Source organism: Papaver somniferum, unplaced genomic scaffold (assembly GCF_003573695.1).
Source record: "Papaver somniferum cultivar HN1 unplaced genomic scaffold, ASM357369v1 unplaced-scaffold_77, whole genome shotgun sequence".
Classification (NCBI taxonomy): Eukaryota; Viridiplantae; Streptophyta; class Magnoliopsida; order Ranunculales; family Papaveraceae; genus Papaver; species Papaver somniferum.
This window is the reverse complement of record NW_020650637.1, coordinates 129,309-143,766: the sequence shown is the minus strand read 5'-3', so window position 1 is coordinate 143,766 and position 14,458 is coordinate 129,309. Positions and strand designations below refer to the sequence as shown.

General features: G+C 36.4%; 1 long non-coding RNA gene across 1 annotated transcript; it reads left to right on the top strand.

Moving 5' to 3' along the window:
• Positions 1 to 933: 933 nt before the first annotated feature.
• On the top strand, positions 934 to 2,531 carry LOC113344499. Its single transcript, XR_003357843.1, has 4 exons — positions 934 to 1,101; positions 1,210 to 1,596; positions 1,774 to 1,850; positions 2,309 to 2,531. It is a non-coding gene; the product is annotated as an uncharacterized LOC113344499 (long non-coding RNA).
• The last annotated feature ends 11,927 nt before the right edge of the window (positions 2,532 to 14,458 follow it).

The window sequence follows — 14,458 nt, the reverse complement described above, 5'->3', positions numbered from 1 at the left end:
CAACCTAAAAATCCCACGCCATCTCTCACTCCACGTCGAGAGTTGCGGTAATCTCCCCTCTCATTAGCCGGTGAACAAAACCCTCGCTCCTGATTGGTCGAAAAGCAACTTATACCCCTACATTTCGTGACCGTTAATTTTTAATAGAATTGGCTCGATCTGACGCTCCAAATCGAGTGATAGATTAGCAGATTCTTACACCGCGTTTACATGATTTTAATAAAATCTGGACCTTCGGATTGGCTATCGAGAAAATGAAAAAAAAATACGTGGATATTTATATAGAAAAAAAAATGTGGAAAATGAATCCACAAATTTACGTATTTAAAAAAATAATATATTAAAATATCCAAAATCAAGAATAAGATCTAAGAACTTCCAAAAAGTTTATTCTATATCTTGCGTAGCACGATTTATATGAGAACTTTTATATCGAAATAAGCTAAGAAGAAACTTCTTTCCCCTTCCTGTTCGATATATATTTGGGAACAAATTTTTATTTTGAGGAATAAATCCTAAACTTGACAAAACAAAACTAGGGCACTTAAGTCCTATATTTTAGAATCTTATACCAAATTTATCATTCGAATATTAATCTCAGTTAAAATTCTTTCGATATTACGGTTGAGAAAATCTATAACAAATCTAAAACTCCCTAAGTAAAGTATATAATTAACAAAATTATTTGTTTCCTTATTTTTATGACCGTGTATGTATATCAACATTAAGAATCTAATCTAAAATTCATAAATGTTATGTTGCCGTAATTGAGATTAACCTAACAAATACGTATCAAATTTTATATTCGCGTATCTACATAAAGAAATAAATGTAAAACTCCTATACTGCGTGAAAGTTTACCATGTAGAGATGCTACACTACTATAAATAAAAATTAACACTGCAAATATATATGTACCGGGACCTTCGTCCTCCAGGGTTGCACAATTGTTCTTCAAGAAGAGACGGCGAGGTAAGCGAATACCTTCCTCTTAATAATGTGAGCATTCAATTACGATCACATATCGAATACCAAACTGGCAAACTTGCGAATTCAATGGGAAGGAGGACGATAGATATCGGAAATGGTTAACTTTTTTAGGTGAGAAGAGGTGAATTGCTTATGTCTTGCTGTTGTTTTTCCTTTGCAATTCCACATGATTATTTCATTTTTCAGGCTCATGATATTAATATTCGTCTGTTTATGCAGGTCAATATCCTCCTATAGTTATGCAATTTAAATTGTTGTTTCTTTTGTTTTTCGAAATTTTTTTTTTGGAAAAGGAGGTATGGTAACCGTGATTCATTATAGCTTTTTTCCTTTTTTTTTTTTCGGTTTTGACACATTATAGTTTTTCTTTCTTTGCCGAGGACAATATATTTATTATAGTTGGTTCTCTCTTGAGAAAATTTGTGATGTTGTACTCTTTTATCATCTCTTAATATACGTAGGATTACCTAAACATATTTTCACTCTATGTTGGAAACAATTGAGGTACCATTCAAAGTTGGATAAAAGAATCCAGCAGAGCAGACAATATCACGTCCTCCTAAACAACAGTTCATGATGCTTATACATTTATGATCCGTATCTTTAGTAAGTTTTATGAAAGATTGCAGCATACATCTTCCTTTAAATTCCTCTAAATCCAATTTCCTCTCTAAATGAAACTGAGCGAACCACTGTTCATGGTTTCTTACCTTCTTTTCCATGCTGAATTTTCCAATATACCGCTAAACATATTTCTGCCTTCCATTTGTTAATTATTAACAGGGAAAAAGTGGTGATCAGTGTTATTCGTTGTTAGAATTGTAGTTGAGCGAATAAAGGCAGAGAAGTAAGCCAATCATGTAAGTCTTCTATAGAGTGACCTTATTTCAAGTGGATAGTATGTTTTTATGATTGTTAGATCTTAATTAGATTTTAAGGTGGTGAAAGGCGAGTGAAAATTCATTCTTAGTTCTATTTTTCATTCATCAATTGATAAATGATTTGGTATGTGATTTTTATGCTGACTATTATTGGATGTGATTTTAATTGGTTACTACTGTTGGGTTTGATAATGTCAAATTGATGGGGAACTGTTTTTTTGTTTGGTAACTATGGCTTTGTCGACGGGTTTCAGTTAGGATTTACATGAAATTCATTTCAAAATTCATGTCTAGCTCCTGCATCCTGATATAAGAGGTCGTGTCTTTTATTTAGAGGGTTATGGGATGTACACAAGTATTCAAAAGGTTGCACTCATTATATTATCTGGAATTTTTTTGATCACCAACTTCTCCATTAATTTGTTTAATCTCTCCAGGTTCGTGCTTTGGTTCTTGACTGTTCATTTGTGGATCTTATACATAAAGTTTAGCGGAACGATTTCGCAGTTTTCATAATCTATTCATTGGTGCGGCGGTCAATGAATTTTTAAAATATGCAAATGACTGCATTTTTAGTCTATGTTTAAACATACAAACTCTTTTCTTTTCAATTTTCTATGTTTGTAGTTGTTTTTTTAAGAATTTTAAGTAATATTACGTGGATTATTAAAGAATACAATATTAATAATATGGCCTTCGTACTATATTTTTTTTAGAAAATTCTATCAGTATCTTATTTACTGTTAAATACATTGGAAGCTGAAATGCAGGTATCAAAAAACTTCCCCTCGCAATTCCAAGTTTGGAACGCGGAGTCTATGTTCTGATAATAGATTAACACCAAACCCATATCTCAAGCCATGAATATACCCCGCATAATAATCATTTTCTAAAATAAACCTTGGAAATGCATAAATACGAGGGAGGTCTGAGTTTTTTTTTTTTTTTTGTGGAAGAGCCTATGAAGGAGTTGCAATCGATACATCATTTAAACATACGTGATTTGGGTCCAAGGGCATAACTCAGTGGTATTCCATCAATTCCAGTAAGGAGGAGTCAGGGTTATCCCTCACTGTAAAGGAGGGGTTCAATCCCCCACTGTAAAGGTTTGTATTTAAATTAGTTGTATAGAGGAGTTTGGTGGGGTTGAGTCTGGCTGTAGGGCCAGTTCTACCAGATAGATTTGGGTAGCGGCCTGGATTCGGCTTTAGCCTAGCCAAAAAGATAAAAAAGAAAACAAACATGATTCCGTTATTCAAAAATCTGAACTAACAATGTAGCACGTTGGAGAATTATAAGAATCGCACATTCAATGATTTTTCAACCGACATATAATGAGTTGCGAAGTTTGCAAAAGAAAATAGGGTTCAAGCTAATGATTCATTGATTGTTCTTGGTTAAAATGTCTCACAAAACCATACCCTATAAATCATCGATTCCTTGAAAGGAGAATTTGTTTATGTGATGATCTGCACATAACGTAGAACATCTTTCTCTTTGATATTTTTCAAGTGGCACTTTTTGTCCAATATAATGATGAGGGTATATATATGATATGTGATTGGGTATAACATGCACACGATCTCATTTTAAAATTCATGGTGTCCATAAATTAACTCAATGAAATTAAGTTTAAGTATTTACTTATTCTATACGGGTACCCAACTCTCACCACATAATGCACGAAATCAAGGAATAATTTGTGAGTAAACATATATTTAACAAAATCATTCACCCATTTAACAGTTTTTCATTTTTTAGCTTCGTGGAACTTACGTCCATTGATTACACAATTTACTCCACATATGAACGACCTGGATAGAGCTACGAAAGTGTTTAATTTATGAACGAGACATTCGTAATTAAGCTATTGATTTTAGAACGCAACATAACAAATTAATCAGATAATTTCGGGTTATTGTAGGTCTATGGAATGCTTCTGAGAAACTTAAAGGTGGGGCTATCCAAAAGGCGGGGCTATCCAAAAAAGAGTGTAAAAGCAATGCACTTAGAGATACTAAACAAATGGCTCCACATGCCCCTAGAAAAAGAGGTTGAACAAAATACTAAGTCCCGAGAAATAATAACAAAAGGCCAAATCAATCATCTGCTAATTTTATCATTTGAAATCAAGTTCAGGTTATTCGGGTTTTGGTTGGTTGTTTATTTGTTAAATATCTTTGATGTTGGATTCATTTTTTTAAACATACGGAACAAACTAATGACTATATGTTGTTTTAATTGTTTTAGTTGGGCATCTGACAATAAATATCTATTCCTTATTTTCTTGCACAAATGCAATTTTGCATAATATTAGTTAGTGGGAAAAATGATGTAGAAAACCGTAAAATTTTATAAACCATATTCAATTGCATAATAAAATATAACTTTTTTTAGAAAACCGTAATTTTACAAATCATATTTGCAATGATTTTCGTGTGACCGTGATTTAAAACTCAGGTTTCACGGTAAAATTAGAAAATTTTGATTTGCTTTGTTCTTTCATAGTTTTTCATATTTACAAGTGCAATTATAATGAGAATATTTATTTTTATTATTATATTATATTACATACATAAATTAGATACCTCCACAATATATTGAATATCCAAGGGTATCAAAATTTTTTATTAATTAAAAAATAATATATTAATCAAGAAATTTTTTAAATGTTCCAATGGCATTTGGACTCGCCCCGCCACACCAATCGACGCCCCGGTGCGTAGCATGGGTTACACACTAGTTTTCCTTAAGTTTATATGAAAAAAGTTATTCATCTCCAATGGTGTGTTTGTGATCATTTTCTTATTAAATGTAAATTTTATGTTTAGTAATTTTAAGATTTTATTAGATCTAAAAATGGTTATTTATTGTACTAGAATTAATTTTAGTAAATAAAATATATTTTTAATTTAAAAAAACTGACTAGGATGATAGACAATCAGGGACGGAGCCAAGGGTTGACTAACCCTGGCTCTAGCCCCCCTAAAATTTGTAAAACCATAAAAAAGCCCTTAATTTCTTAGTAAATTTTACATTTAGTCCACATATCTTCAAAATTTAGCCCACCTAATGCACACATTTTATATAAATATTTGTTTTAGTCCCCCTCATATTGAATATCTGGCTCCGTCACTGTAGACAATGTAAGGGGAATGTGGGAAACTAGACATTCCCCTTGACATTTTCTACCTAAAATCATGCATACATTGATTTATGACATCCGGGTTGGAGAATGATTTTAGAGAAAATGGATGTACATCCTAGATGGATTTTGATATTTATCTCCACACACATGCCATGGAGAAGCTCTTATCCTTCTTATCAGTCGCTACCTTTTTTTCTGCAGTATTACTATTTCCCATTTATCAATGAGGAACCTAAAAGTTATAAATGCTGATACTGAAAACTGTTTTGTGGTGATAAGTTCTGTATATGTTTAACTAGCTTATGAGAAAATTTTGTTTTTAAGCCTATCTTATGACCTTTATATATAGAAATCAATTGAGAGACAAGGATATTTGTTGACAATTGAATCAGCGCCAATGTATGTCGTCACTAAAGTTTCATGCATGCGGCGAGTTCACGTTATGATCAATCCGGAAGCGCATTATAATAGTCAAGACGTGAAGGCTCTCACCAGTTGATGGAGATTAGTCATAAAAATGTAAGCTATCATCACGAATGTAATACAAAGATAGAATTACTTATTCAAGATTAACTCCATGCAAGACTTCCGCTAAAATTGAATGACCTATCTACCTATATTCCATGGATACACACCTAGAGAACCCCCCACCCTCCACCACAACAGGTCGATGTTTGAAGAAGTTGAAACCCAGACCTTGTGTTATTGTTACTCACCATTTTGCAAGGACCTTATTAAGTGCAGATGCCCGAAACTCTCATGCTATACAGCAGGGACTATATGCATGGTAAAATTTGCGGTTCATTAACTTTGTATACATTGTCCGAAAAGCATCTATGTGATTACGTCTCCGCATGCATTCAGTGTCACTTTCTTTTCACAAAATTGGTTAAAAAGACCTAAATCAACAATTTCTGGGTGAAAAGGAAATTTAGATTTTGATACTGTTTAAATGGACAAAAAATTAAAATAGCCAGAATGTAAACAATTTCATCCTGCCCATTTTCAAATACTTTTTCTTATTTTTAATTTACATCAGGATGCATCCAGTTTTATCCTTGTTATTTTTTAAGTTTAAGTCAGGATGAATCCAGTTTCATACTCGCTATTTTTTTGGTGTCCATTTCACCCATACAAATTTTTACTCGTCCATTTGAACCATGTTTTAAAAATATTTGGACAAATGATCCATTTTCCGTTTTCTTTTCTTGTAATCTTGTGTTATTTTCTTCCCTTGTAATCTTGTTTGGATTTAAAAGTCTAGTCCGCCGTTTACAAATTGTAGAACTTAACTGCTAGACTTCAATCTTAATACAAAAATACAATTAATAATATTTTTACTTGAAAATTAATTCTTCTCTTATTTACTTGACAATTAACAAAAATACAAAGAAGTAGTTTTCCTACAAGTTGATTATGTCATCTTCCTCATTAATTTTTTTTGATCGATCAAAGAGAATAGAATAAAAGGCACACAAGCCGTGTGCGGGCGTTTACAACTAAATATGAGCAAGGAGCCCAAAAGAAAAGTAAAAGAGCAAAATTTGAACTAAAGAAAAAAAAACTTCAAAGAACACAAAGAAGATCAAAGATACATCTTGTGGAACTTACAATTTGAGAAACAACTTGCAAACTGGAATGAAAAGAACTTCCTACTATCAAGTAGAAGATTCTTCAACATCCTTTATGATTAGACCATCATGATTTTTAACAAGATCGCTAAACATATCTTGTCGATCTTTCTTCAAAGGGGGAAAGTCTAGACCCAAAAGAGAACCAAATTCCATAAGTGTAGTTGCTGAAGCGTTATCAGGAACATTAGATTTTGGGGGTTTTTTCTTCTTTTTGCTTAAAGTACCATGTGAAAACATACCTGTTACTTTAGCTTTTAGCTGCAGTTCCTTGCTACACTCGAGAATTGGCTCGGACAGGGACGGCTTTGTGATGCGTGTATCTGCGTCTTCCAAAACCAATTGAGAAGTGGCAACCTCCTCTTCTTCTTCGAGAGCCTGAATTCTATTGTGGTTTTCAAAACCAGGAGGAACAGATGGATCGGAAGAGGAGGTGCTCACCCCTTCCAGAACAGATACCTGACCCATCTCAACATTCACATCGTTTTCTAAGACATCACAATTTTCACCTTCTTCTAGAATTTTCTCTCCAATATCGGCTTTGTTATTTCTCCTTCTTCTTCTCTTAACATTGCCAATCTGAGAATTTTCATTGGTCCCCTTATCAGTTGCTTGTTGATGAACTTGAATCACCTCCCTCTTATTTCGGCACTCCGCAACTAAATGCCCAATGATTTTGCAGTGGTTACAAAACTTTGGAGGTTTAGGAATCTCCACTTTCTGAAAGAAACTTCCTAGTTTTGATTCAACCCAAATCTTTTCAGGTACATGCTTTGCAAAGTCCACCTCCACCAGCACATTTGCATAGAAGCCAAATTTCTTCTTCAAAGTAGCATCATCTACTTGCACAGGCCTTCCAACTCCCTTTGCAATAGCCATCACTATCCTCTCATCCCAAAATTCCAAGTATAAACCAGGAAACCTAATCCAAACAAAAGCACTAGAAATTCTTTGATTTTCAGGTTTGAAATTAGGCTCCCAATCCCTAATTTTTAGATACTGCTCCTCCACCTTCCATGGACCTTTACTACAAATATGCATCTTATTTTCTTCATTTTCCAGATTCATAACAAAGAACCCCTTCCCTAGAGGCACCAGTTGACAGTACCCCTTCAGATTCCATTGATCTTTCAGCAATTTCATCGCAGCTTCAAAGATTAATTTCTGAAAATATAGTCTCCCAATGAGGCTGAAGTCCCAAACAATTAGGCATTCATCAATTAATTCATCCGGCAGAGATATAGAAGGATCTTCACATTTCTTCCCCACAGTAGGTGACGATATTCCAAGTCATCTTCCTCATTAATGATATTCGAAGTCATTTCATTTAGTTCACACACAAGGATATTAAATATGTACTAAAATCATATATATATATATATAAATTATTAAGTCAATACGCCTCTAATTGCTCTCTCTGCAACTACACTCACAAAAACAAAATGCTAAACAAACAAAATAAAATTGGGTCTAAAACTGAGTTTTGAAAATGTTATTGTCGCTACTACTCAAGTGATGCAATAGACTAAATGTAGTTGCATCTTTTCTGATGCCTACACCCATGATGATCTTAACCATAAAAACATACATTAACACACATAAAAGAAGATAAAGTGCAGAAATGTAAAGGGAGACAGATCTTTTTACGTGGTTCGGTCAATTGTGACCTACATCCACGGATTTCACTATGTTGTGAGGTGTTTACAAGATCTCCATTGGAGAGGCTCTCATGGAGCTCTAAGGAAGAAGAAGAAGACCTATGGAGGCCATCAGAGAGAGAGGGGGATAGTCTTAGCTAACAGACCAACTAAAGAAAGATCCCCCTAACCCTATTTCTCTTTCTCTTATATAGGGTAGGTGGTTACATTGAATTACAAATACGCCCTTAGACTGACTAGATAGGATAAGACTAAGTGGTTTGGGTATACATTGTGTAGTAGGTTGTATTATAGTAGGATACTTCGGATCCTAATCCTGCGCCACGTAGCGAGCTCATCTTTTTCCCTCACATTTTGCTCCTTTGGTTGAGGGTTGTTGGAACAATAATCCTTCAGAAAATCATCATCGGTATGGCTTTCAGGACGAGAAGAGTGGTTGAGCGAGATTTCTGAACATGCTTGGTTCTGATCTGGCTTGTAGTTAGACTTTACTTCTGTAGAGTGTTTGGTTGGGGTCGTCCGAGTTGGTTGTTGCGATGCTTGTGCTTCACGATCCTTGATCTGTTCTACACGATGTAGATGTGCGAGTTGCGACTCCGAGTAACAGTGCGAGGTCGCTCTCAATTCTTGGTCTTTAATTCTTTGCTGGAGTTGGTTCATGACTTTAGTTGGTGGTGTGTAGTACCGAGCTTCGCGACCCTTTGTTGTTGCTGAAGAAACTTCACAGAAGAATATAACCATCTTTTAAAGTATTAATACTTGCCCATGTTCTTGTGTGAAGTTCTGAGGCAGTCCTTGTGTTCGTGATCGTTGTGGTTGTTCCTTGGAGGTTTGTGCTCCAGCTCTGTTTGGCTTGGTTAGCATCGGTTCTTGACGACTTTTCGTGTAGTGCTTCTGAGGACCATCATGGGTACCTGTTGCTCAAGAAAGAGTAGTAATTGATATATTGCAGCAATATAAGTTTAAGATTTAGTTTTCTTCATAAGCATAAACATTATAGTAATCAAGTACTACAGTTGTAAGAGATAAGAACAGTTCAAAGTCTTGCATTTGCATAAACAAATAAGGTATTTGATATCATTAAGCATGCTTACGGTATGAATAATTTGTATTCAGGCATATGCGATCTATTTAAGGTATATAAAAAGCTATTAAGAATTATGTGAGAAGAAATTTAGTGGGGGCACAATAAGATAGCTCCTGAATAAAGGTGATACTTAGATTTCTTCAAAATTTGGCTGATTTCCTTTGCATCTGTAGCTTGCTCCTTGCTCCGAGCGATGCAGATTCATCTTTATGGGTACAATTCAACATATATGATCTGAGTGTGGAAAGAGTTGTGTGTAATTCATCGTTGTGGGGTATGCCAAACGACTTTGAGATTGCAGTCCGAGGTCATGATCCGAGGGCTTACTTAATGCCTCAAATCGTGCTGCTATAAGATTTATCAGATGCCTTCGGATGGTGGTCCGAGGTCTTGTTTTGGTTCCGAGATATATCGGATGGTCATATCTGTGGGGACTCAAAATGTCTTCGGATGGCAGTCCGAAACCTTGCCCCGAGGACTTACTGTTTGCCTCAAATCGTGTGGACGTAAGATTTTGTTGAATGCCTTCGGAGTGGAGTCAGAGGTCTTACTTCGTGCTCCAATTAGAGACTTATGTCTGTGGGGACTCGAAATGTCTTCGGATCGTAATCCGAAGTTCTGCCCCGAGGACTTACAGATTGACTCAATATGAAAGTATGGAGGGTATATACTTCCCCCTTCGATTTTTGGAAGCTTAAGAGCTTATAGCTTTTGAAAGCCAAAGTCAAGGTTTTCCCCTAACTCCATTTTCTGAATATATCAGTCATGATGCTATTGCCTGTAGCTTGCACCATAGTGGCATTCCTTCCGTCCTTGGACAAGTTATGGGTTATAAGTCCGAGAAGCGACCAACTTCCCATTTGGCCCTATAGTCTCTTAAAATACAAGTCAAGAGGATTTCAAGGATCCTTATGATGCCGAGTATATGCCTCTATTGGACATATATTCGTAAATTATGTATAGTGCTTCTCTTTGGGAAGGCTTCTGCTCCATAGTCGGCTCGTGGCGCTAACTAGAGTGAGGGCGATACCTCTGATAGTTGATTCACACTTCAGCCTAAAGTGAGTCAACTATAGGGTACCTCCTGAAGTACAGGACATCATCTGACTCATGGTCGAGATGGCAATACCCTAGGTCAATGTGTCCGTCTCGGGTAGCTTGAGCATTGCTCGCATCATCCTGTTTGAGGATGGAATGGTGTGGCTAGCACCTTACCATTCGTGATGGTATTGAGGAGATGTTTCCTCGCATAAGGGTCATACCATGTTACCATTCGTGATGGTCCTGAGGAGATGTTTCCTCGCATAGGATTAGTACCCTGATTACCATTCGTGATGGAAAAATACTAAGTGAGTGAACCTGCAAACAACATATACAATTCATGCATTCAAAAGATCCGAATAATGAATAAAACAATCACATGGAAATAAATCATATGGCATTGAGAATATGTTTTCTCGTATGGGGCTCATGGCTCGATTACCCTCTTGATGGTTTTGAGAAGATAGTTTCTCGCATGAGGGTTTGGTTAACCCAGATACCATTTGTAATGGCCTCGAGAAGATGTTTTCTCGGATGGGGATCGTTCCCCAATTACCATCTCGAGAAGATGTTTTTTAGGATGGGGATCATGACCCAATTACCATCGGTGCTGGACAAATTTCATATTAAGAACACTAATTTACTCAGGAAAACACAGATATGACAAGAGCAAGATATTTATATCACATTCATTCAACATTCATCAAATGTCCCTGCAAGCAAACACATACATATAGAACAAGAGGAGGATGTATGTATGATACACCATTTAACCCTGCAGGAAAACACATATCTATAACTAGCAGATGTACCATACATACATCAAGTGTACCTGCAAGAAGACAGAAACACAATAATAGTTTTATTGCGGATTACGACTAATCCGACTCTAACCTTAGTGCATGATAAGCATGCCTTTATACATATTTCAACTAATCTGACTCTAACTTTATCTAGCACAATGCAAGTTCCTAATGCATGATAAGCATGCCATTATGCGGATTACGTCTAATCCGACTTTTTCTTTAAGCGGATAATTAATCCGACTTAGCTGAATTCTCCAATCATAATGGAGATTTGCTGCAAAACATGAAATGCTAATACATCATAATGTTAAAAACATTTAATAATTTTAAAGCATTTACTTTAAATAAACAATTTATGTTCAGTTTCATGCGATAAGGTGTCGCATTTTCATTTAATGTGATGCTCGTTGTGGATCATGCACGCTAGATTGCGGCACTTAATTCTGGATGTACCAGTGCGATACGTATATCAGCCTGAGTCTTTGCGACTAGCTATTTTCTTAGCTTGCTCTTAAGCAAAATTGTGCCTTGGTTAGGAATTTATATATTCAATATATGAGTTAGAAACTGCCCTGTTTTTTGTCCTTAGACTGGCAAGAATGGTAGGAGAGCGTATTGTCCTTTAGCTTTGTAGCCTTTGTCATGAGGTTGTGTTTTTCCTCTCAAATTCCTTAGCCTGCTGTTAAGCTAGATAGTTGCTTATTGGTTCGTGTCCCTCGTTTCTTTGTATTGGAGACTTATTCCAACCCCTGGGTATTTCCATCAAAGGTTAATATTTAAAGACAATATATCATGTTATAGTAGATTCCATTGTAGCTTGTGAGCTTGATAGATTGCATTTGTCTACTTTAAAGATCTGCAACATAATAAATTTCAAAGATAAAGAGATAAAAATTTCTCCTGTTTGGCGTTGTAGCTCTAGCGGTGAGCTTGGTGAGTGCGGATGCATCGTCGTGGATGACCCGAGATGAATGTTTTCGACAGCATAAGATTATTGGTCTTGAAATGACCATCTGAAACAGACACTATAAAAGAGTCCCGCTGTATAGTATGTTATCATGCACCTGTTGGTCATGAAATGTATCAAAGCATTTAGGAATATAAAGCATCTAGCTATTTAAAAGAAATCAAGAGATAAGGTAAGAGAGGAATGCTATCCCAGATTGGTGCTCGGAGAGGGACTGTTGAGTCCGAGCTCGTGCTCCATTCACTTGGGTAGTCCGAGCTCATGCTCTGGTTGAACATCATGTGGGTCCGAGTAGATCGTGCTCGCATCCGATAATCCTCGTGCGATCAGAGTTCGTGCTTCTTGACCGATGACTTGGTAAGTCCGAAATATATTGAGCTATGGTTGTTCGTCCGAGACTGAATCCATACCATAGCTCCTCTGTAGAACATTTCATCATGCACCTGTTGGTCATGAAATGTATTAAATTTCTGTATATTCAAAATTTCTCATGTATGCAATTAAAAAAGTAATTTAGAAATAGATGTGGGATAGAGTGTTATCCGAGTTTTGGTCGGGTGACAAGTCTGAGATGATGCTCCTCCTCCGAACCCAATGTAAGATCTGAGTTCGTGCTTCTAGACCGATCAACTGGTGAGTCCGAGATCATTCTCTGACTGACTCCCATCGTGTTGGTTGTGCTGTTAATTGCTTGTCCGAGATTGGTGCTCGGAGATGGACTGATGAGTCCGAGCTCTAATAGCCTCCACGAGTTGGTCTCGAGTTGAGCACGAGCTGGTGATTTCGATGTTATTTCGACCGCCATCGTTTTTCTGTAGCAACAAGCCAACTATATTATTAATCACATTATCTGTTGATTTCGTTTAACAATTGTTATGCAAGACATCACGAAGAGAGAGTGAGGAAAAAGGCCCAAAATCAGGCTAAGATAGTGAAACATCCGAGTTCATGGTCTGGTTGTCTTGTTGATTTCTCGTCCAAGATTGGTGAGTACGAGATCTTGCTCTGACCGGCTCCCCTCGTTCTGGTTGTTTCTTCACGAGCAGATAGGAGGTAACTTTACGATCTGAGGTTGCGGCTATGAGTTGAGCAGTACTGCCAATACGAGTATGGTTCGTCCGATTGGACTCTCTTATCGTTTTCCTTCCGAGATTGATTCTCTTGACTGAACTATATGAGATGACTGGTCTTCGTTCTGACGTCTGTCTGTTGCTTTGTTATCCGAGATGAATGCTCTAGATTGAGCCGTGCAGACTGGTTGCTCCGAGTTGAGTTGTACGAGGTAACTCCTCGAATTGGTCACGCTGCTGGTGAAGAGATTTTATCCCGATTATCATCTTGCTGTAGCAACAAGTCAATTCAGTGAGTAATAATAATACAGAATAAACTCGTTTAGGAATTGTTGTGAAAAATAGAACGAGAAGATATTGAAGACAAATGGCCCTAAATCAGGAAAAGCTGTTGATGGCAGCCGAGTTCATATTCCTGTTGATTTTTTTATCTGATATTGGTTCTCGTCCGAGTTTGATGCTTTGTCTGAGATGTACGAGATAGTCTGTCTGATTGGATCAGAGGTATCACCACGAGTTGGTCTCGAGATGGTGTCCGATTGATGATGACCTATGTTTCTTAGCTGTTGTTACTGCTCCGATCTTACTCGTGCAGCTTCTTCCATTTTCGTGGTACAGCTGCAATCAACAAATCGTTTGGGTTATTAAATCGTATGAAGAACGAGATATATCACCAACAGCTCATTGAATTTCATTCACAGGGGAAAACTAAATCAGGCTAGAAATCCCTATTTTTGTAATCTTTAGAGAAAATCCCTTAATGGGTTTGTAGAACAAGGCTTGTTTACTGTGGATCTACAATCAAAACTTGTTTTCAATGAAGACTTTGAAAGAAATTTTCAGATTTTCATGAAATCATATTGAAATTTCTCAGAGATATTTTCCTCAAAACTTATAGATCTGAAAGAAAAAGAACAATAGAAGAGAGATAGGAAAAGAATTTTCGATTCCCAATCGATTGTTGACGATGAATCTGCTGATGGCAGTGCTTGAAGAAGTTTTCTTCATCTTCTCCGTTACAGCCTCTGGTTTTCACGCCTCTTTCTCTTTCTTTTGCTTAAGCTTTGTTTGGATCAGACGAGACACCTTGTTGTCTGAAACTTCTAGATCTTTGACAAAAATGCCCTTAAAGCACTTATTTCAACTGGATCTTCACTGGATCTCTTACAAAAATTGCTG